The 21,936-nt window shown below is 43.8% G+C and overlaps 1 protein-coding gene across 1 annotated transcript in view; it reads right to left on the bottom strand.

The window, feature by feature from the left end:
- LOC145358038 (transcription factor HIVEP3-like) overlaps nucleotides 1-21,299 on the bottom strand; it is a 397,799-nt gene extending 376,500 nt beyond the window's left edge. The window contains exon 1 of the mRNA XM_080211747.1: nucleotides 21,193-21,299. The gene's annotated coding sequence lies outside the window, so the exon portion shown is untranslated. The remainder of the gene's footprint in view (nucleotides 1-21,192) is intronic.
- Nucleotides 21,300-21,936: the final 637 nt, after the last annotated feature.

The following is a 21,936-nucleotide window of genomic DNA, read 5'->3' as shown; positions in this document are numbered from 1 at the left end:
AGCATTTCTGCCTCACAGTGCCAGGGACCCAGGTTTGATTTCCAGCTTGGGTGACTGTTTGTGTGGAGTCTGCACATTCTCCCTGTGTCTGCATGGGTTTCCTCCAAGTGCTCTGGTTTCCTCCCACAATCCGAAAAATGTGCGGATTAAATGGATTGGCCATGCCAAATCCTCCCTTGGTGTACCCGAACAGGTGCTGGAGTGTGCCGACTAGAGGATTTTCACAGTAGCTTCATCGCAGTGTTAATGTAAGCCTACTTGTGACTGATAAATAAACTTTAAATGGAGGCTCAAGCTGTCATCTCCAGTTGACCCAGAAGACCTCGTATGGCGGCATTTTAAAGAATTGTAGGGGCGTGCTCCCTGGTGTCTTGGCCAAATTGCCCCTCTTTTGACATCATAAAAACAAATTTGCCAGTCGCTATCACTTTGCTGTTCATTAGAGCTTGCCCTGCGCTGAACTGGCCATTGCGTTTTCTACTTTGTAATGTTGACTATGCTCCTAAGTGCTTCACTGGCTGTAAAGCACTTGGAGATGTGCTAAAGTTATGAAAAGCATCTGATAAATGCAATAAGTAAATAATAAATTATCATTATTTATTTTTACAGTAGGGAGCCATGAGAAACTATGTGGAATTTCAGAGTCATTAATTAGGTGGATATCGAAGCATGACTTCTTGAAGTTAATGAGCTGAAAAATCATATGTTGCAGATGCACAAGGACTTGCACCATTTGTTAAATCAAAGCTGGTGTTAGGGTTCCATTGTGCTTTTGGAACCTTTACAGCAGACAGCCCGCTGAGCAGAAGGGGAAAGAACTTAATATCGAGAACATAAATGCATGGTCTATCGGAACATGTACTAGGAGATTTTCTGAAGGTAGGGAGACGGGTACCAAGATAAAATGGTTTCTGAAGAATATTTGGAATATATCAAGAATATTCAGCCTCCAGTAGGGGTGACACGGTAGCACAGCAGTTAGCGCTGCAATGTCACAGCACCAGGGACCGGGGTTCGATTCCTGACTTGGATCACTGTCTGTGTGAAGTCTGCACGTTCTCCCATGTCTGCGTGGGTTTCCTCCTACAGTCTGAAAGACGTGCGGGTTAGGTGCATGTACCGAAACAGGTGCCAGACTATGGCGACTAGGGGAATTTCACAGTAACTTAATTGCAGTCTTAATGTAAGCCTTACTTGTGATTAATAAATAAATAAACTAAACAGGTATGGGGGGAAATGGGATCATTTGAGATCCAAGAATGTTTGAGAGAGAACATGAACAGACCATAAATCTGAAATGAATCATTTTGAAGGCAAGAATAGACAAATGTAGGTGTTAACATTTTGTCGTCTTTTCCGAAGCACTTCACTTTCCAGTGAACTGCGTGACAGTTTCTGTAAGCAAGTCAAAATAACATTCTCCCACCTTGCTCCAACTTCTCTCTGTGCTGGGTTGCGATCAGGACTCATTGCGTTATCTCAAAGTAATTCTTTCCAAAAACTCAAAGTATGAAACTCCTCACTTCCCTCAATCACCCAATCTCGTGATAAGTTGCAGGTTTCCTTGTAAGCGTGAAGACCACTTAGAGCACCAAATAACAGTACTTTACGCAGAATCTCCACAAACAACCATGTGGGACACAAGTCATGTTGAATAGTAAATAGTATCTGAGATACAAGTTAGAATACACCAGTCTTCTCTCTTTCTTTCTTCTTCTTGGATGGGTCTTGCTTCATAAAGTCAAAATGCCCCCACACATCCTCTGTCCCACCTTCCCCTGATGATTGAGGCAATATGCATCACTACTTCCTGACTTGCCTCAACCCTCCTCCAACTCTCTTCGACCACAGCCCCTGCAATGGCCTCCTGCTTAATAACAAAAACTTTCAACAAAACGTTCATTTATGCTACACATGAGCAACTTTTACTCTTTATGTTCTGTGAAGCTGTGGTTTGAGTCAAAGAGAAAAGCCCTTGGGGCTGCCTGAGTTTGTAGCCCAAGATGGGTGGGAATGAAATGCATAGCTCTTCCAAAGAGCTGGCACAGGCATGATGGGCTCAAAGACCTTCTTCTGTGTTTTATCATTCTGTGAGAAGTGCAAGCAAAGGGCCGCTAATTTAAAACATGTGAAATGTCATGACATGGGCTGCCTTTGTGCAGTCTGGAGATATTACTTTTGTATTTTGAAGTTTAATCATCTCGAGGCAATATTAAAGTCACATTGTGTGATTACATACTACAGTTCCTGGCTTCTAGCCTACTCCAAAATTAGATTTGAATCTCCTTGTTTAGTAACTTTTCATTCTAACAACGAGGAGGATTTTCTGGCCTCCCTGCAACATTTTTCTCAGGGCACACTGTTCGCCGACATTGGGATCTTCTGAGCTTTTTCATTGACTGCGTCCCATACCATTGGGAAACCCACAGCAGGGGTGCACCATTGGCAGGACCAGAAGATCCCACCAGTGTGAACATCTGGAAACTCCAGCCATATGTATAACATAAATGTAACTTTAGAAAGGATGTGCTTTTCTTTTTCCCCCTCCTCTTATGACTTTCAATTGGTAGCCAGCAGCCATCTCTTGAAACTTGCCCACATGATCATTAAGTTGCTGAAGCTGAGACGCTGATTGTTGACAGCATGAGGACCATAGCAGTTCAGCCCAGTTGGTCCTCATCACATCTAGACTGGTACCCCATCCAACAAGTTAAACATTCACTACCACTGACACACAGTGGTAGCAGGATGTGCCATCTACAATATGCACTGCAATAATTCGCCAAGATTGTCAAAATAGCACTTTCTAATACCCATGAGTGACAAGACAATGAACACATGGGAACACCACTTGGCATGTTCCCCTCTAAGTCTCACACAAGTAAGACTTGAACAAATATTGCTGTCTCTTTGCTGTCACTGGATCAAAATTCAGGTATTCCGTCCCTAATAGCACTGTGGCTATAACTACACCACATGGAGTGCAGCAGTTCAAGAAGGCAGCTCACCAAGGGCAATTAGGAAAGAGCAACAAATGTCAGCCTTGCTCACAGTACCTGACGTCCTATCTTGATAATAGAGAAAGAAGTCCAGACTTGGAGATTTCCAATTGGAATCATTGCATATTTGTCAAGACCAAGAACCACTACTTCACAGAATAGTGCAGAAATATTCATAGAATCATTGAATTCTACAGTGCAGAAGGAGGCCATTCAGCCCATCAAGTCTGTACCCACTACAATGCCACCCAGGCCCTGCCTCCATAACCCCATATATTTATCCTAACTAGTCCCCCTGACACTAAGGGGCAATTTAGTATGGCCAATCAACAGAACCAGAACATCTTTGGACTGTGGAAGGAAACCAGAGCACCCAGAGAAAACCCACTCAGACATGGGGAGAACATGAAGACTCCGCACAGACTATTACCCAAGTCAGGAACTGAACCCAGGTCCCTGGCACTGTGAGGCAGCAGTGCTAACCACTGTGCCACCATCCTGTGCTTTGTAGCATCCCCGATTATAACAACAGGGCAGAGGCCAGATGACTCAGCCCCAACAGTGCGTGCATAACATTCGTGTTGCACTTTGGGCAGTGTTTTCGCCAACTGAGCAAAATAGCCAATAATACCCAAAAACTTCCGTGGCACTGTATTGCTGCATTATGCTTTCTGATACAAAGTTACATGATAGTGTGTATCGGTCAAGTTACACCTGACTGCTTTCCAAGAAGATCAGGGGAGTTCACCTCTTTGACCTGGTCAATATTTATCCTTCAACCACTAAAGAACACAGGTTCCCTGAGCATGATGACAATGTTGTGCGTTGTACAAAAATTGGTTGCTGCCTTTCTTACATTACAACAGTGACTGCGCTTCAAAAGTACTTCACTGATTTCTGTAAAGTGCTTAGGGTTAACCTGAAGTCACAAAAGGTGCTATATAAATGCAACTATTTCTTTCTTTTTTCATCACAAGCAGCAAGGAAATAACGAACAACCAGTAATGTGATGTAGACAAGACAATCTGCGTTTTGTGATATTGGTTGAAGGATCAATATTGACCAAAGCAATGGGGAGAAATCACCTGCTGCTCTTTAAAATGGTGTCATGAGATCTTTTACATCCACCTGTAAGGACCCTAGTTTAACATCTCAACTGAAAGACAGCATAGGACCCTCAGTACAGCACAGAAACACCAGCCCAAGTTTCATGCTCAAGGTTCTGGAGTGGGGCTTGAACCCACCACCTTCTGACTCACAGACGTGAGCATTACCTCTAAGCCAAGGCTGACACCATCAGGTACAACTGAGTGTAGCTTCCTCTGTGCATGCTCTGCTTATCAAGTCAAGGCCTTGAACTGCTTCACCAAAGGTCAGTCAAAAAGACTTAAGGAGCGCTGCATTGTCAAGACGTGTTGTGCGTTGGGTGAGAGGCTACAACAAAACCAACCAAGCTCCATTATTTGAACCCTTTTAGCCCCAGCATCATTCTACCATTCTTTTTATTAGTGCCTGGTGCATGCCAGGTGAATGACATTTCAAGTCTAAAGTACTGACTGCACCCCTGCTAATGACACTTAGGTGAACCTTTCATTATAGCTTCTGCTTGTTGGCTTCTGGTTTGAATTGAAATGATAAGGAATTGCCAGATTATCAAACACAAAACAAACCAAGAGTGCCCCCTTCACACAACTAGTGAAACTCACATCATAAAAGGGGAAGGAACTGTAATGAAATTACTTTATTTTCAGATCGGTGATATGGGAATTTCTGGCCTTGCGTGTCCCAAAACCATGAAATCCCGCCCGAGGTCAATGGACCTTCCCATTGTCCGCCTCTTGCCGTGGCAGGTGGGGTGGTAAAATTCCGGCCATGGGCTTTGTTCAACAAGAAGTGAAGGTGCAGGCCGTACAATGTGAATATTGAATGGTGCCGGAGTTAAAAGGGTTAAATGGTGAGGACGGGCTTGGAGTCCCTCGAATACAGAAGATTAAGAGGCGATCTCATTGAGGTGTTCAGGATGAGTTTTAAAAAAATGAAGAACAGAAACTCTGGTGGTGGAGTCAATAGATGAAGGCTTAATCCTAAAGCTTAGAGCCAAACCATGTTGGGGTGGCATCAGGAAGCATTCCTTCACATAAAGAATGACGGAAATCTGGATCGCTCTCCCCCCCAAAAACCACTGAGGATGGCAGTCAATCGAAAATATCAAAGCCGAGATTGATAAATCTTTCTTTAGCAAAGATATAACCCATTCTGTAAACCACACAGGTAGCTGGAGTTAAGGTGCAAGTCGATGCTGAATGGTGGAATGGGCTTGCGGGACTGAATGGCCTCCTCCTGTTCTTAAGAATATATCCCCAATCACAACAGGAGCAAGCCACCGAGTAAGATTCAATATTCTGTAATATATTGGAGATGGCCCACATTGCCCCAGTTTGACTGGCATCCGAGTTTCGTTTATGGTAAGCTTTCAGTTTGTCTGTCCGCAAAATGCTCTGATGCCCCACAGACATGAGACAGGGCTAATGTAACAGCAGTGAAGTATCTGTGTGAAAGAAAAAAATCATTCACACTGCTGCTTCACTGTCACGCTCCAAACTAAATCATTCCACTGATGGTAAGCAATTTAAATATCATAATTAAAGCAGGTAGAACTTATGATATTACTCACAGTGGAGCTGCCTCTAAGATTCAAATCGAAACTCTCTGCTGGTTGACACTGCATGAAAATACGATGGAATTAATGATTCTTAATGAGGCCACAATTCATTTCAGGCCTTTTAACCATTAAGATGTTGCTCCTTTCATTTCCAGAGAAACCAGACAGTCATCTCGTAATTTTTTGACCTTGAACTATCAGTTAAAGCTGAGAGAAAGTGACCACATACGTCCCACACTCTGCTTTCAGTGTCGCTTTTGTAGTTAGTTGAGCCTGCAGGTTTTTTTTTACCGAGGCTGACATCAGTGAAATGGGTTGGCGAGAGAAGCAGAAGGCAGTGATTTCTGCTTTCCGAGAGTGGGTGAGCAGCAGAGTTGACTGAGCTCCGCTCACCAAAATGACTGGTTTGGCTCACCTCAAAGAGTTCAATGGGTGAACACCACAGAATCGTACAGCACAGATGACAGCCATTTGGCCCTTTGAACCTGGGCTGGCCTTTTGGCAGAGCTATGATAACAAGACACACTCCCTGACCCTATTGCCATTGCCCTGCACATTTCTGCCTTTCAAATATTTACTCAATTCCCTTCTTTAAAGTTAGGATCAGATATTTCACCATCCTTTCAGGCAACACGCTCTAGGCCATAGCAACCCATAGAATCGCTACAGAGCAGAAAGAGGCCATTTGGCCCATTGAGTCTGCACCAACCACACTCCCATCCAGGCCTTATTCCCGTAACCCCACATATTTACCCTGCTAATTCCCTGACACTAGGGGCAATTTATCACAGCTAATCAACCTAACCCACGCATCTTTGGACTGTGGGAGGAAACCGGAGTACCTGGAAGAAACCCATGCAGACACAGGGAGAATGTGCAAACTCCACACAGACAGTGACCCACAGCCAGAATTGAACCTAGATTCCTGGTGCTGTGAGGCAGCAGTGCTAACCATTGCACACCATGCCAACCAACCCTCTGCATAAAGAAACTTATTCTCATCTCCCCACTTAGTTTGTTTAAAATCCATGTCCCCTGGTTATTGATGGATGAAGATATGCTCTGGGCAGTGGCATCAAGCAGGTAGAATCGTATTAATTGTTTGCTCGGTCATACAGTGGTTGGCACTGCTGTCTCACAGCGCAAGGGAGCTGGGTTCGATTCCCAGCTTGGGTCACTGTCTGTGCGGAGTGTGCACATTCTCCCTATGTCTGCATGGGTTTCCTCCGGGTGCTCTGGTTTCCTCCCAGAGTCTGAAAGATGCGCAGGTTAGGTGCATTGGCCGTGCTAAATTCTCCTTCAGTGTATCCGAACAGTTGCCGGAGTGTGGCAACTAGGGAATTTTCACAGTAACTTCATTGCAGAGTTAATGTAACCCTACTTGTGACACTAATAAATAAACTTTAAAACTCCAAGCAGCTGCTGATATTTAATTCCATTAACCGCAAGAGAATTTAATCGAACACTGGGAATAATGGCAGCCAATCCTATACTTCCCGCTTAACACTGTTGTCCAGAATAAATTTCTACACCTGACATTGATGTGTTTCTCCTAATTCCCTCTCAGAACCCCTCATGAAAATGAAGGAAATAAGGACTGGAGTCAGCCATTTGGTCTTTTGAGCCTGCTCCACCATTCAACAAGATTATGACTAACTTGTACCTCAAATTCAACTTCCTGCACTATCCCCAGATCTCTTAATCCCTTAGCATCCAAAAATCTATTGATCTCAATCTTGAATATAATCAATGATTCAGCATCCACAGCTCTGTGAGATAGAGAATTCCAAAGATTCACAATCTTTGAGTAAAGAAATATTCTGTCCCAAATGGCCATTACGTTATTCTGAAATTATGACCCCGTGTTTTAGATTCCCAACTTTGGGGTTAACTTTCTCCCAGCGTCCACCCTATTCGGCCCCTTAGGAATTTTACATGTTTACATTCGATCAGTTCTCATTCTCCTAAACTCCAGGGAACATAGGTCTCGTCCTAGTCAATCTCTTCTCATGATTTTGAATATCTCTATTAAATATGCCCTCAACCTTTTGAAATGCCAACATCTCCAGTCTCTCCATGTGAACTGCGGCGGTTCAAGAAGGTGGGCTCACCACCACCTTCTCAAGGGCAATTAGGGATTGACAGTAACTGCTGGCCCAGCCAGAGTCTCTCACATTCCATCAGTGAATAAAATAAAACTTGCTGATGCTCCACTCTAGGCTTCACTAATCTAATTTCCTCATCTAACATATGTGTGTGTACACAGATACTGAGGGACCAAGGAATCTGGTTTAAAGTGCTGCCATCCACTGTTAAATTAAGTTCTCAGTATTCACTGTGTGGGACCACATGCATTGCCCACTCTTCCAATGTTGTTCTACTTTGCAAGCCTCCTTTCCACACACCATGGCAGAACCTTCAGCAAACTCTGAAATCCTCTTCACAAATCCCACTGTCTTCACTAGCTGTCCTCACCTTCAAAGGCCTTCTCCAAACTCACTGCTCCAGACTTTCTCTGAGCTTTACTAGCATCCGTCTGCCTTTCCCCCAACAACAATCAAACATTCTGTTCAAGTCCATCAGTTAAAGTTTTTTTTTAAGTTTAAAGTTTATTGCATTAGTGTCACAAGTGTGCTTAAAGTAACACTGCATTGAAGTTACTGTGAATAAAATGAAGGTGCTCCCACTAGGTAGGGAATTCCAGTATTCTGACCCAGCAACAATGGAAGAATGGTAATGTGCGTCCAAAGCCAGGATAGTGTGCAGTTTGATGGGGAACTTGTACCATGGTGGTATTCCCACCTTCCTGCTGCTCATGTCATTCGACTTTATTTTGTTAGTGTCACAAGCAGGCTTACATGAACACTGCAATGAAGTTAGTGTGAAAATCCCCTAGTTGCCACACTCCAGCAACTGTTCGGGTACACTGAGGGAGAATTTAGCATGGCCAATTCTCCTAACCAGCATGTCTTTCAGACTGTGGGAGGAAACCAGAGCACCTGGAGGAAACCCATGCAGACACAGGAAGAACATACAGACTCCGCACAGACAATGACCAAGGCTGGGAATCGAACACAGGCCCTGACGCTGTGAGGCAGCACTGTATCACCATGCTAACCCCATCAATACCCTGGATGGGACAAGTGAGCCAAGCAAAACACCACAGACCTTGATGGGACTGGAAGATCCCACAAGTGGGCAATGATGAGCTGCCTGTGCTGCTGAAATCATGCTGTGGGGGCGGGAGGGGAAGGGCAGAAAATCCCACCCATAGTGTTGCCTAAGGTATTTGCTTGGAAGGTATTTTGAGAGACAGGAGCTACAGGCATTTAGAGATGCAAGGACTGATTAGGGACAGTCAGCATGTGAGTGGAAAATCATGTCTCACAAATTTGATTGAGTTTTTTGAAGGGATAACCAAGAAGGTAGATGAGGGCAGTGCAGTCGATGTTGTCTACATGAACTTCAGCAAGGCACCTGACAAGGTACCACATGGTAGGTTGTTGCATAAAGTTAAATCTTACAGGATCCAGGCTGAGGTATCAAAATGCATACAAAATTGGCTTCTTTCCAGAAGCTAGAGGGTGATTATGGAGAGTTGTTTTTCAAACTGGAGGCCTATGACCAGCGGTGTGCCTCAGGGATCAGTTCTGGGCCCACTGTTATTTGTCATTTATATTAATGATTTGGATGAGAATATAGAGGGCATAGTTAGTAAGTTTGCAGACAACACCAAGATTGGTGGCATTGTAGACAGTGAAGAAAGTTATCTCCAATCGCAATGGGATCTTGATCAATTGGGCCAGTGAGCTGACGAATGGCAGATGGAGTTTAGTTTAGACAAATGCGAGGTAATGCATTTTGGTAGGTTGAACGAAGGTAGAACTTACTCAGTTAATGGTAGGGCGTTGGGGAGAGTTACAGAACAAAGAGATTGAAGGGTACATGTTCATAGCTCCTTGAAAGTGGAGTCACAGGTGGACAGAGTAGTGAAGAAGGCATTCAGCATGCTTGGTTTCATGGGTCACAACATTGAATACAGGAGTTGGGACGTCTTGTTGAAGTTGTACAAGACATTAGTAAGGCCACACTTGGAATACTGTGTGTAATTCTGGTCACCCTATTATAGAAAGGATATTATTAAACTAGAAAGAGTGCAGAAAAGATTTACTAGGATGCTACCGTGACTTGATGGATTGAGTTATAAGGAGAGGCCGAATAGACTGGGACTTTTTTCTCTGGAGCGTAGGAGGCTGAGGGGTGGCCTTATAGAGGTCTATAAATTAATGAGGGCCACAGACAAGGTAGATAGTCTATATTTTTTCCCAAAGGCAGTGGAGTCTAAAACTAGAGGGCATTGGGTTAAGGTGAGAGGGGAGAGACAAAAAATGTCCAGAGGAGCAATTTTTTCACACAGAGGGTGGTGAGTGTCTGGAACAAGCTGCCAGAGTAGTAGTAAAGGCGGGTACAATTTTGTCTTTTAAAAAGCGTTTAGATAGTTACATGGGTACAATGGGTATACAGGGATATGGGCCAAATGCGGGCAATTGGGATTAGCTTAGAGGTTTAAAAAAATAAGGGCGGCATGGACAAGTTGGGCCAAAGGGCCTGTTTCCATGCTGCAAACCTCTATGACTCTATGAAACTCGAGCCAGTTAAAAAATACCACTTGGATGGGTGACCAGGCACTGTAGAACCAACACAGACAACACAGTCCTTGAATTATGAAATCTTTCTGTGTTACATGATTCTAAAGTTGCCCATGATGCTGTGCTGCTTCTTTGAACGAGCTATCTAATTAATCCCATACCTGCTCTATCCCCAGTAGATCACTGGTAAGTTGGGCAGGACAATGGCAGATGGAATTTAAACCTGATAAGTGTGAGGTGATGCATATTGGGAGGTCTAATAAATGTAGGATATACACAATGAACGTTAAATCCCCGGGGAGCTTTGAGGAACAAAGGAACCTTAGTGTACAAGTCTATAGATTCCTGAAAGTGACAGCACAAGTGGATACGGTGATGACGAAGACGAGTGGAATCCTTGTCTTCATTACCCAGGGCATTGAATATAGAAGGGAGGTCTTGGTACAACTTTATAAAACATTGGTTAGGCCATAGGTGGAATATCCTGTGCAGTTCTGGTCACCAAACTATCAGAAGGGTGTGATTGCACTGGAGAGGAGATTAACCAGCAAGTTGCCTGGGATGGAAAGTTTCAGCTATGAGGAGAGACTGGATAAGATGGGTTTGTTTTCTCTGGAGCTGTGGAGGATGAAGGGAGGATTTGATGACAGGAATAGATGGAGTAGATCATAAGCGTCTTTTTCTCATGGCAGAGGTGTCTAAGCACAGTAAAAAGTCTCATAACACCAGGTTAAAGTCCAACAGGTTTACTTGGTAGCAAAAGCCACTAGCTTTCGGAGCGCTGCCCTTTCGTCAGGTGAGTGAGAGTTCTATTCACAAACAGGGCATATAAAGACACAAACTCAATTCACAAAATAATGGTTGGAATGCAAGTCTTTTAAAGGTACAGAAAATGTGTGTGGAGAGAGCATTAAGCACAGGTTAAAGAGATGTGTATTATCTCCAGACAAGACAGTTAGTGAGATTTTGCAAGCCCAGGCAAGTCTTAGGGATTACAGATAGTGTGACATGAACCAAGATCCCAGTTGAGGCCATCCTCATGTGTGCGGAACTTGGCTATCAGTCTCTGATCTTGGTTCATGTCACACTATCTGTAATCCCCAAGACTTGCCTGGGCTTGCAAAATCTCACTAACTGTCCTGTCTGGAGATAATACACATCTCTTTAACCTGTGCTTAACACTCTCTCCATTCACATTGTCTGTACTTTTAAGACTGGATTACCTGTAAAGACTTGCATTCCAACCATTAATTTGGAAATTGAGTTTGTGTCTTCATATGCCCTGTTTGTGAAGAGGACTCCTACTCACTTGACGAAGGGGCAGTGCTCCAAAAGCTAATGGCTTTTGATACCAAATAAACCTGTTGGATTTTAACCTGGTGCAATGAGACTTCTTACTGTGTTTACCCCAGTCCAACGCCGACATCTCCACATCACAAGTGTCTAGGACCAGACAGCACAGGTTTAAGGTGAGGAATAAGTGCTTTAGAGGGGATCTGAAGAAATAAATTTGCACCCAGAGAATGGTGAAAATATGGAACGGGCGGCCTGAGGGGGTGGCGGAGGCAGGTTCACAACAGTTAAGAAGCATCTGGACGAGCACTTAAATTGAGAACGCTTAGTAGGCTATGGTCCAAATGGTGGTAAATGGGATTAGTATAGATTGGTATTTGATGATCAGTGTAGACATGGTGGGCCGAATGGCCCGTTTCTGTGCTTTATGTCTCTATGGGTGGGATTTTCTGGCCACGCTCACCCCAAAACCAGAAAATCATGCCCGAGATCAACAGGCCTTTGCATGGTCGCCACCGCCCCCCCTTCCCAACCCACTATGGTTCCCATGGTGGGCAGGATGAGAAAACTCCCCCCATGACTCCATGAAATTTATTTTCTTTTCAAATATTTACTCAATTTCCTTTTGAAAGTTACGCCTAAAATTGTTTCCACCATCTTTTCAGGCAGAGTGTCAACTTGCCGATTATCTCTGGTTATCGACCTGACTGGAAACACTATCTCCTTATCTCCTTCATGGTTTTGAACACCTGTCTCAAATCTTCCCGTAAGCTTCTTTGTTCTAAGCAGAGCAATTCTCCAATCTCTGCAGATACCTAAAGTTGCTTATCTTGGTGGAGGTGCATGAGAGGGGAAGCAGGGAGAGAAAAATGCAACAAGTAAAAATGATTACAGTTGCTCAAACCTGCCATAACTTATGTTTGTGTTCTTACTGTGTCATTTGTTGATAGGTTGATTTCCGTTTTGCTTCTTTTTGTTACCAGCCTGATTTCCGAATATAAATTTGCACTAAGTAAATGAGTCACAGGGCCCAAAGCAACACGCTAACCTGCAAATTCACAGAGGTAAAACTGTTCAAACCAACAAAGAAGTATTTTCTAAATATCAAACATATATACCACTCAATAAATATGTTGCGTTCAAACATAACAGAGTTGAACTGGCACTGGTCTCTACAGTACCCCATAGCTGTTGACTGCTACCTCCTCCATCAGTGCAATCTGTTCTCAGTTACATGCATAGTCTAGGCAATCAGCTATCCTACCATAGCGCCCAACTACAATGCAGGAGGATTGGTCAGCAATGCATCACTGATCACAGTGGCCAGTCTATTAGTTTAGTAAGGGTTCAGAAACCACATGCCCCTTCAGCACAAAGATAATTCAATGGTTTTGGCAAAGTTATGTTTAACTTAGCCAACATCAGTGGGGCTGGCTTGGAGTCAGTGTCTTTTTCTTGGCAGTGCCTGTGTGCACATCAAGCCAGATCAGTATTGGGCACAACTGTGATTCCTCCTGCAGTCAAACAGCCAGTTTACACAAGCCACTTGGACGTGAAGAATAGCTGCCTGGACACCGTACCAGAAGGGACCTGTTGTCCAAGTGAAATGTACTCTGGCAGGAATCAGTGCCTTCTGAAAAACAGGGAAAGTTCCAAGACACCTCCTCAATCATACCTGATTACAGAATGACTGGGATATTGACCTGTTATGGGAGATTGTACCAAGATCACAGGGTATAACTATATATCACAGACTATCAGCATGCAGCACAAATATATCATGTTGACATTTACTGTAATAACATGTTACAGGATATCACAACATATGGAGTACCAACTTATTGCAGAATTCTGTTTGTGCATATTCTGCACCCATAGGACAGGGCATTACCTTGGCATGCACTACTTATATATGCAGAAGATTTCAATGTGATAAATATAGACATATATATGTATATATAAGTCTAAACATATCACAAGGCACTATAGAGATGCTTATTTCAATAATATGTTACCATGCAGACATACAGTGCACTAAAATATCATGGTGTGCCATATAGATATATATTATCATGACATATGATATGGTTGTATGCCTCACCCAAGTAGCACAGAATTCCTCACACTCACACATTGCACTAACATTATCACATGTATACCTCCCCAACATATACCTCACTAATGCATCACAACATATTATATCAACATACAAGGCACAGCAAATCACAGCATACAGTAACGACACATCACACCCCATTAACCCAACATGATCTGATATCCAGTTACGTTTGGACTGCCCTCAATCTGTATATAATACCAATTAAGACAAGAACCAGTGTGATACTCACAGTTTAAGATAATTATAGTGAGTGCAGAATAATGCAGGTGAGACAAAGCAAACAAGACAACCGAGCAAATAAAAAACCATTTCCCGTAAAACAGCAGATCCTGCCGACACTGCACAAAACAGGTTATATAAAACCCACTGAATTATTGTAACAATGAAAGAAGACTTGTCATTCAGAGGTATGCACTGGATGAAAAAAAACACTGCTTCCAAAAACTGAAAGCTACCCAGCCACAAATATTGAGTCACCCTGTCTGTCATGGTTAGATCAGAGAAAGAAAGAAATTATTAATGATGATTATAAATGGAGTTCAATTTATAACCAAAAATGTCAGGTAATCAAAGCTAAGCAATAGTTTGTTTCACTATTAGGTTTGTTTTTTGCTCTTGAAAGCCTGAGGTTGATGAAACAGCAACTCTGGCAGGTATAATAGCTGGCTCAGTACCTCATAGATGGCAGGTAGGGAAGACGAGTGTGAAAGGAAAAGCCTAATAGTGCAAAGGGCTTTGGGCTTTATGGCATTGGTTAATTAGCGTTAAGCAGAGGCTTTGGTTTCCCTCAGTTTCTCCCTCTCACTCTAACACAAATGCTGACTCTTGCCAGAGTACAGCTCCCATGGACAGTAACGGCCCCTTGGTTCCTCATCCAAGTGCTCCATCATGCTCCTTGTATGAATCCAGACTGGGTGTTAGAAGGCTGTTCAGCATTGTAGCCTGGCCTGACCCAGTCCTCAGTTGCCAACCTTTCCAGGATTGGCCTGGAGTCTCCAAGAATTGAAGATTAATCTCCAATATACTGCGAAGAGTAAGGGTAACTGTAGTATTTAAATTCAATTAATTACAATAAATCTGGAAAGAAAAGCTAGCATCAATGATGATCTTGTAACTACATGCTTTCTGTAAAGACCCAGCAGGCTAACTAATGTCCTTTAGGGAAGGAATTCTGCCAGCTTACCAGATCTGGACTATACGTAACTCCAGACCCACAACAATATAGTCCTCTCTTAACTCCCCTCTGAAATGGCCTTGCGAGCCACTCAGTTGGCAAGGCAATGGCTCACCACCACCGCCTCAAGGGTACTGAGGGATAGAGAATACATGTTGCCCTTGTTGATGGCGCCAACATCCCAAGAATGAATTTTAAAAAGCAGAGAGACATTAAAAAGATACTTTGCTTTTCATTGTCATTGAACACTTCTCTTTAGAAAATCCAAAAATACTGAACCTGGCGGGGGGAGAAAGGGTATTTTGATGGATAATCAACTTTCAAACTGGCATGGGAAGAGCAGGACTGGAATTGCTGGACAACAAGCGGTGGGGGTTTGGGGGTGGGACAGCTGGAGCCAGGAAGTCAATGACAAAACTTCTACGCACATGCACAACTCGGATTGGCCACTCTAACCTCATCACTGCCTATAAACATTCAATGTTTGATCACAGCAGCTGGGATACAGGTCAATTTCTACCCCACCAATGTTAAATAGAACCCAAGCCTATACCCTGGTGAAGGTGATACCCAGATACAGAGATGGGATTTTCTGATCCTACCCACCCCAGGACCGGAAATTCCTGCCTGAGGTCAACAGACCTTTTGCTTATCCGTCAAATTCTCCATTCAGCCTGCAGTGATTCCTGCGGCGGGTGAGACCGGACGATTTAAGACAGAGTTTTCCTTTATTGAGAAAGATCATTGACTTGTTGAGTGTCACAACTTTCCTCTCACACAACCCAATGACCCAGCCATCCTCTTTGACATTGGATAAATGATCAATAAGTTAAACAAAAATGACAAGGGGGTGACAGTCTCGGGTGTAGCACTGCAATAAAAATCAAAACGTCAAAGGAAAGTGAACCAATCCAACTAAAATATGATTCCCAGGATGATGATGCTCCCACAATATCCACTGGTCATGGAAGGCCTGCAGTGAGTTAGTGGATACTGTATGATCTGCTACTTATACTCTTCAGATAAATTAAAAATAATAACTTAAACAAAAATCAATAAATGACAGGGAGTGATAGCAGCTGGTGGGAAACTGCAACAAAAATCAAAATATCAAGGGGACCTTAACTAACAAACCCCGGCAGTGACGATTCACCCCAGCCCCTGCTGAGCCCATTGGTTGTGGAAGCATGCCTGTGGACACTGCGTGCTCCCTCTCCATGAATGTGGGCCTGTAAATTGCCAACTTGGCCCAGGAGCTGAATTATGAGGTGGTCCTTCTCTCACCCCACTCCCACCCTTCTGCACTGGATGGTCACCTAATTATACATGCTCAAAGACAATGCATACCTGTCTCTCTGAACTGTAACAATGTAACTGACAAGACATTAATGACCAACTCCATTGGCTGGTTCTAAGCCAATTGGTTTCAAAGACATATTGTGGAAAAAGCCCATATTTTATCCCAGCTTTAATCATTTAACCCAGCACAATTAGGAATCCAGGTGGGACCTGCCAGATCTGTTCCAGTTTGTTTTGTTTGCCTATCGCCTGTATTTTTGCTGATTAGGAGGAGTGATGGGGAAACATGAATAGGTTGATAAATGTTAGGATTCTTCAAGTGCACAGTTTAAGCTAAAAGTAAGATGTAGCTTCCTTCAAAGATGGTCTCTTGAACATTGTGCAGAAAAACTAAAATGAAGTTATGATTTGTAATAGTGTTACTGGACAGTTGTCCATATCAGAATATCAAATCAAGCTGTGAGCCCCTGATATTATTGAACATTGACTGTGTTGAATCAACCCTTTTTACAGAACTTCCAACTTGAAGAAGGCCTTATGAAGGTAAACAGCTCAGTGGAGCAGCAACAATGTGAAGTAAGGCCACACTAGCCAAGGATTTATAGTCACTCCAGACTCCCAGAGCCTCGGGGCTATCACAGGCCCTTCATTAATCTGGTCTGACATAAATTATTCAAGTAAGGTAAAGGATATTAAAACTACAGGCCAATGTTCAGAAGATTCGGGCATCATGCTCGAAACTGAGGATGAGATTAAAGTTTCCCTTTTCTACAAGGTACCATGTTTTGGCCTAAGTACAACTTTGGGGGAACTACAGGGTTAGTCAAATCTAGTAACAAAGAGTTGTTTAACTCTTAAGCTCTCAGACAGCAGCTGACTTTCCCTTTTAAAAACCTCTCTCCAAAGGTGTTGTCAGAAAGGCTGATTTCCCTGAACCTGCCATTGGGCCAGACGTTGGATTGAACGGGGTGAAGGACATATTACTGAATGGAAATTCTGCTCCTTAATTGAAATAAGAGACTAGTTGAATTCTCTTGCGAAGTGGCTCATCCAGCATCCCTGCATGCATTTTGCACTGGCAATTCAATATCCCATGAGCATAAGAACAGCAGTCAGCCATTCACCCCCCCAACCCTGTTCTTCTGTTCAATCAGATCCTGACTGATCTGCATCTTAATTCCATTTACTAGGCTTGGCTCCACAACTCCCAATACCCCTGCCGAATAAAAGCTGATCAACCTCAGTTTGAATTGGCACAAAATTGAACGCATTGTCAGAGGTAGTGGTAGAAGCAGATACAATAGTTTAGAAAGACGTCAGGTGTTGGCGCAGGCTTGGTGGGCCGAAGGGCCTGTTCCTGTGCTGTACTTTGTTTATAAGTCTCATCATATCCCAAACACAAAGAACATTCAACGTCTGTCCATACCTCTGTCGAGTCAGGTGACTTTAGGTAGCAATTGGATAGAGCAGCTATAATTGTTCACCAGATTAACAAGGAATGAGGGAAGGGAGTGTTAAGAAATCAGATAGGTGCTTGTTCATTGTCCATTGACACCCATTTCTGCTGGGAGTGTGTCCATGGGGACAATCCAGTGAAGGAAGAACTTGGTTTGTCTCCTATTTGGAGCAGGAAAATCGGGCAGCACTTCAAGTCAAAGATTGCATTTTAACAACAAAGGTATGAGGAGTTGGCTGGAGGGTTTCCTGTAGAATTGAATCCAGCAGTGAGTCAATGCTTTAAGGAGACAGTGGACAGAAAGGAAAAAAATTTGGTGCAAGACCTCACATTTTGAAAAGAAAACAGGAGACTGGAACTGAAAGAAGACTTTTTTCTATTATTGTTCTCAGAAGTACAGAACTGTTATTAAATTTCAGTTGAAACCCAAGAGAAATCCAATTGTAATTCACTTCAACACAGCCAGCCCTAATACCTGGCCTCTGTCATAATATGATTTCAGTTATACGGAGCCTACACGTAAAGAAGAACATCACACACTAGGTGATGGGTCCAAGTTGCAGAGTGATTCAAGAAATGCCACTATACTTTAACTTCTGTATACAAAGCCTACACGCAAAAATTAAAACAGTGAGATGACCCTTGATAGCTCAGCAAATAAAGCTGACTCAGCATAATTTCCTAAAATAGTTCCCATTTCCTTAGGGGCTCAGAGAGAAATTTCCCAGGTTTTGTTTTATCCTGAAATTAGCCTGGGTTTTTTGATCTGGTTTCGGGTGAAGTGGGGAGGGTACATATTTTGATGCGTACAGTATCAAAGTAGTGTGGGAAAAACTGGATGGATGAGCGAGCCTTTTCCTGTCTGTCATTGTTCGCTCGTTTGTAACTAAGCCAGACAGAGCAGAACCTCCCAGGTCTGATTCTTTAGCCGAGGTGGCAATAAGGACAACAACTCATCCTTGCTGGGGAGGAAGACAGGAAAATGAAAGCAGCCAGTGTCACCCACTACCCCTTCTCCCCATCCCACTCCCTCCCTCCTACTGGAAGCCCTGCCAAGGAGTAGGTATACGTAGACTCCAGGCCAAGCAAGGAGAGCTGTTAGTTCTCATCCTCTCTATCACACTCCCATTGATACTGGTCATATAGGCTCATGTAGGGCAATTTAAATTAATATAGGCTTTGCCTCCTTATGCAACCGTATTGCATCACATATAAGAGGGCAGAAGGGAGGGATGTGAAATCCAAATCTCTCTCTTGTGATTTATAACATTATTAGGTGACTAACAGCATTATCCAAGTTCTGGACAGTCATTTTATGCTGACATACAATTACACCAATGTTAAAGTACCAAGCCAGGCCATTCAGCCCAACTGGGCCATGCCACCCCTCTTCTTCTCACCCTGCCAACATAACCTATTCCTTTCTGCCACACAGGAAGCTGCCTGTTTGCCTAGCTTCTCCTCACATGCATTGGTCCCGATTACTCCATGCTGCCATCAGTTCCAGAGTCTAACCACTCTCAGGATAAAGAAGTTTCTGAATTTCCCGTTGATTTTTTTAGCGTTCATTCCGACCCTTCCTCCCACTCTCAGTTGTGGTCTCCCCCACAAGTGGAAACAGCCTCGCTAGACCAACCCTATCAAAACCCGTTGTATTTTTAAAGATCTCAATCAAAACAAAAATCAAAGAAAATTACAGCACAGGAACAGGCCCTATGGCCCTCCAAGCTTGAACCGACCATGCTGCCCGGCTGCCTTCCGGGGACCAGATCCCTCTATTCCCATCCTATTCATGTATTTGTCAAGACGCCCTTAAATGTCACTATCGTATCTGCTTCCACTACCTCTCCCGACAGCAAGTACCAGGCACCCACCAACCTCTGTGTAAAATACTTGACCGTACATCTCCTTTAAACCTTGCCCTTCGCACCTTAAATCTATGCCCCCTGGTAATTGACTCTTTCACCCTGGGAAAAAGCTTCCGACTATCCACTCTGTCCATGTCCCTCATAATCTTGTAGGCTTCAATCTGGTCGCCCCTCAACCTAAATCGTTCCAGTGAAGTCTGCCCCCCAGCCTTCGAACGACCTGTCTGCTATCCACACATGCTGGAAATGTGTACAGTTCGGGCTGCACACAGACTCTATTTTCACCAGAAGATTTGTAACATCAGTGCCTGTTTGCCCAATACCACTTTCTGCTAAAGAACAGTAAATAACTTATAGGATTTTTTTTATAAAGGCAAACAACATCTGTAGATGCAATTTCATTTCTGATTTTTTTTTAAATGAATATTTTGTTCTGCGTTTGTATAAAATCCCCAAAGATCGTATCCGTACCTCTTTTGGAAAATATTACTATTATTTTCATTCTTAAAATAAGGCTGCTATGCAATGATGTCACCATCCACCTATGAAATTAATGATTAATGGCCAGCACTATGTAACGAGTGATGTGTTGCTATGGCACCGACACTACAGCCTGGTACCTAAAGGGTTACGATAAGGCAGCTTTTATTCATTTCTCTTCCTCTATTCCCCGCCGCCCCCCCGCCCCCGAACACATCACCTTTTCAGTCACTGCTCCTGGGTTCACTCAAGGCCTTATGTGAAACCGTCTTTAAGGAACTCGAGTGAGCTCAGCGCCCCCAACACAGAAGCAGCTCAGTGGCCGCACTCAAGCCCAGGAGGGACCCGACTGGCAGCAACAGAAAACCTGGGCGTCTCTTCCATTTCTCCCCTCCCGCCCCGATTGTATGCGGGTTGCAAATCCACTCTGAGTTTACAGTTCCAGCCCCCCCTGCATTCATCCCCTCCTCTCTCTCGCTCTCACTGCTTGCTGCAATATCTCTGCCAGCTGCACAATATCGTAATATCTCCCACCACTTCCCGCAGGCACCTGCTTCCAGAGAGAAGCAGCAGCGGTCTGGAAAGGATATTTCATTTCATTTTTTTTTCTTTGGGACTAGAAAGGGAGGGGAGGCAGGATTAATTCACTATCAACTAAGGCTAGGTGAAGAATAGGCAATGATTTAGCTGTTATTTCGAAATGGGGGGGGGGGGGGCGGGGGTAGAATCAACATTTAGTTTTCCACCGTGGAATATAAATAAATTTGAGAGAGAAATAAATAAATGAAAAGCTGGCAAGTCATGGGGAGCATATAGCATCATTGGGCACAGAAATTTTCACCTACTCATTGCAAACACACACACATGCAACACACACACACAAATGCACAAACACACAGACAGACACACAAACACAAATGTAAAAACATATACACAGAGACACATACATATGCAGAGACACAAATATACAAACATACACATACAGACAGAAACATAGACTGACACACATAGACACACAAATACACTAACACACAGACACAGAGAGACATACTGACATACACACAAACACACACACACACACAGAGGGACACATACACACTGACACACACACACAGACACACTGACAGACAGACACACACAGAGGGACACATACACAGACACACACATAGACACTCATAGGTCATGTGGCTTACCTGGATAACGGAGCCCTCTGTCCTCGCTGACTGATGGACTCTCCCAGAGGTACTGTAATCTAGCACCCCCGCATCCTGGCATCTACTGAGAAGTAGCCCCATCTGCCTGGTCTATCAGGGAAACCATCGCAATAGCAGCAGCGTCTCTCTCTCTCTCTGTAGCTATCAAGCAGCAAATTATCATATTTCATGTGTCGTCGCTCCGGCGCTGCTACGAGCTGATTGGCTGGCGCCTGGAGCAGGAAATGTCAATGGCAATACAACATCGGCTCTTGGATCCTTCACAATGCAGCCGCGACAGACTGGCTTCAGCAGAACCCTGCTGCAGGAGGAGTTCAGCTCCTGACCCCGTCTCTCTCTCTCTCTCTCACACACACACACACACACACAGCTGGCACAGAGGCTTGTACTAGAGCTGGCGTGTTTCCTGTTTCTTTTCTGGTACAGACTGAGGCAAGAGGGAAAAAATGATGTTGTGGGGGGGGGGGGGGTGCACTCCTCAAGAGTGTCAGGATATGTGTCAAAGTTCAGTCCCAATCTTGTTATGTGTGTTTGAGTGTGTGTGAATAGAGGAGGAGTCACATGGGCGGGGGGGGGGGGGCGGGTGGAGAGGGAATGGGACATCACCACCAACCATTTATCAAAGCTTATCTATTGCAGGGAAGTCAGCCCAGAGAGACAGGTACACAACACACTGAGTGCAACATGGAAACAGGCACAAACATTCCCTCTTGTTTATTCTCT

This window comes from Carcharhinus amblyrhynchos, chromosome 24 (genome assembly GCF_965287045.1).
Source record: "Carcharhinus amblyrhynchos chromosome 24, sCarAmb.v2.hapA, whole genome shotgun sequence".
Taxonomy (NCBI): domain Eukaryota; kingdom Metazoa; phylum Chordata; class Chondrichthyes; order Carcharhiniformes; family Carcharhinidae; genus Carcharhinus; species Carcharhinus amblyrhynchos.
Note: the sequence above shows the minus strand (reverse complement) of the source record. Positions and strands in the feature narration are given on the sequence as shown.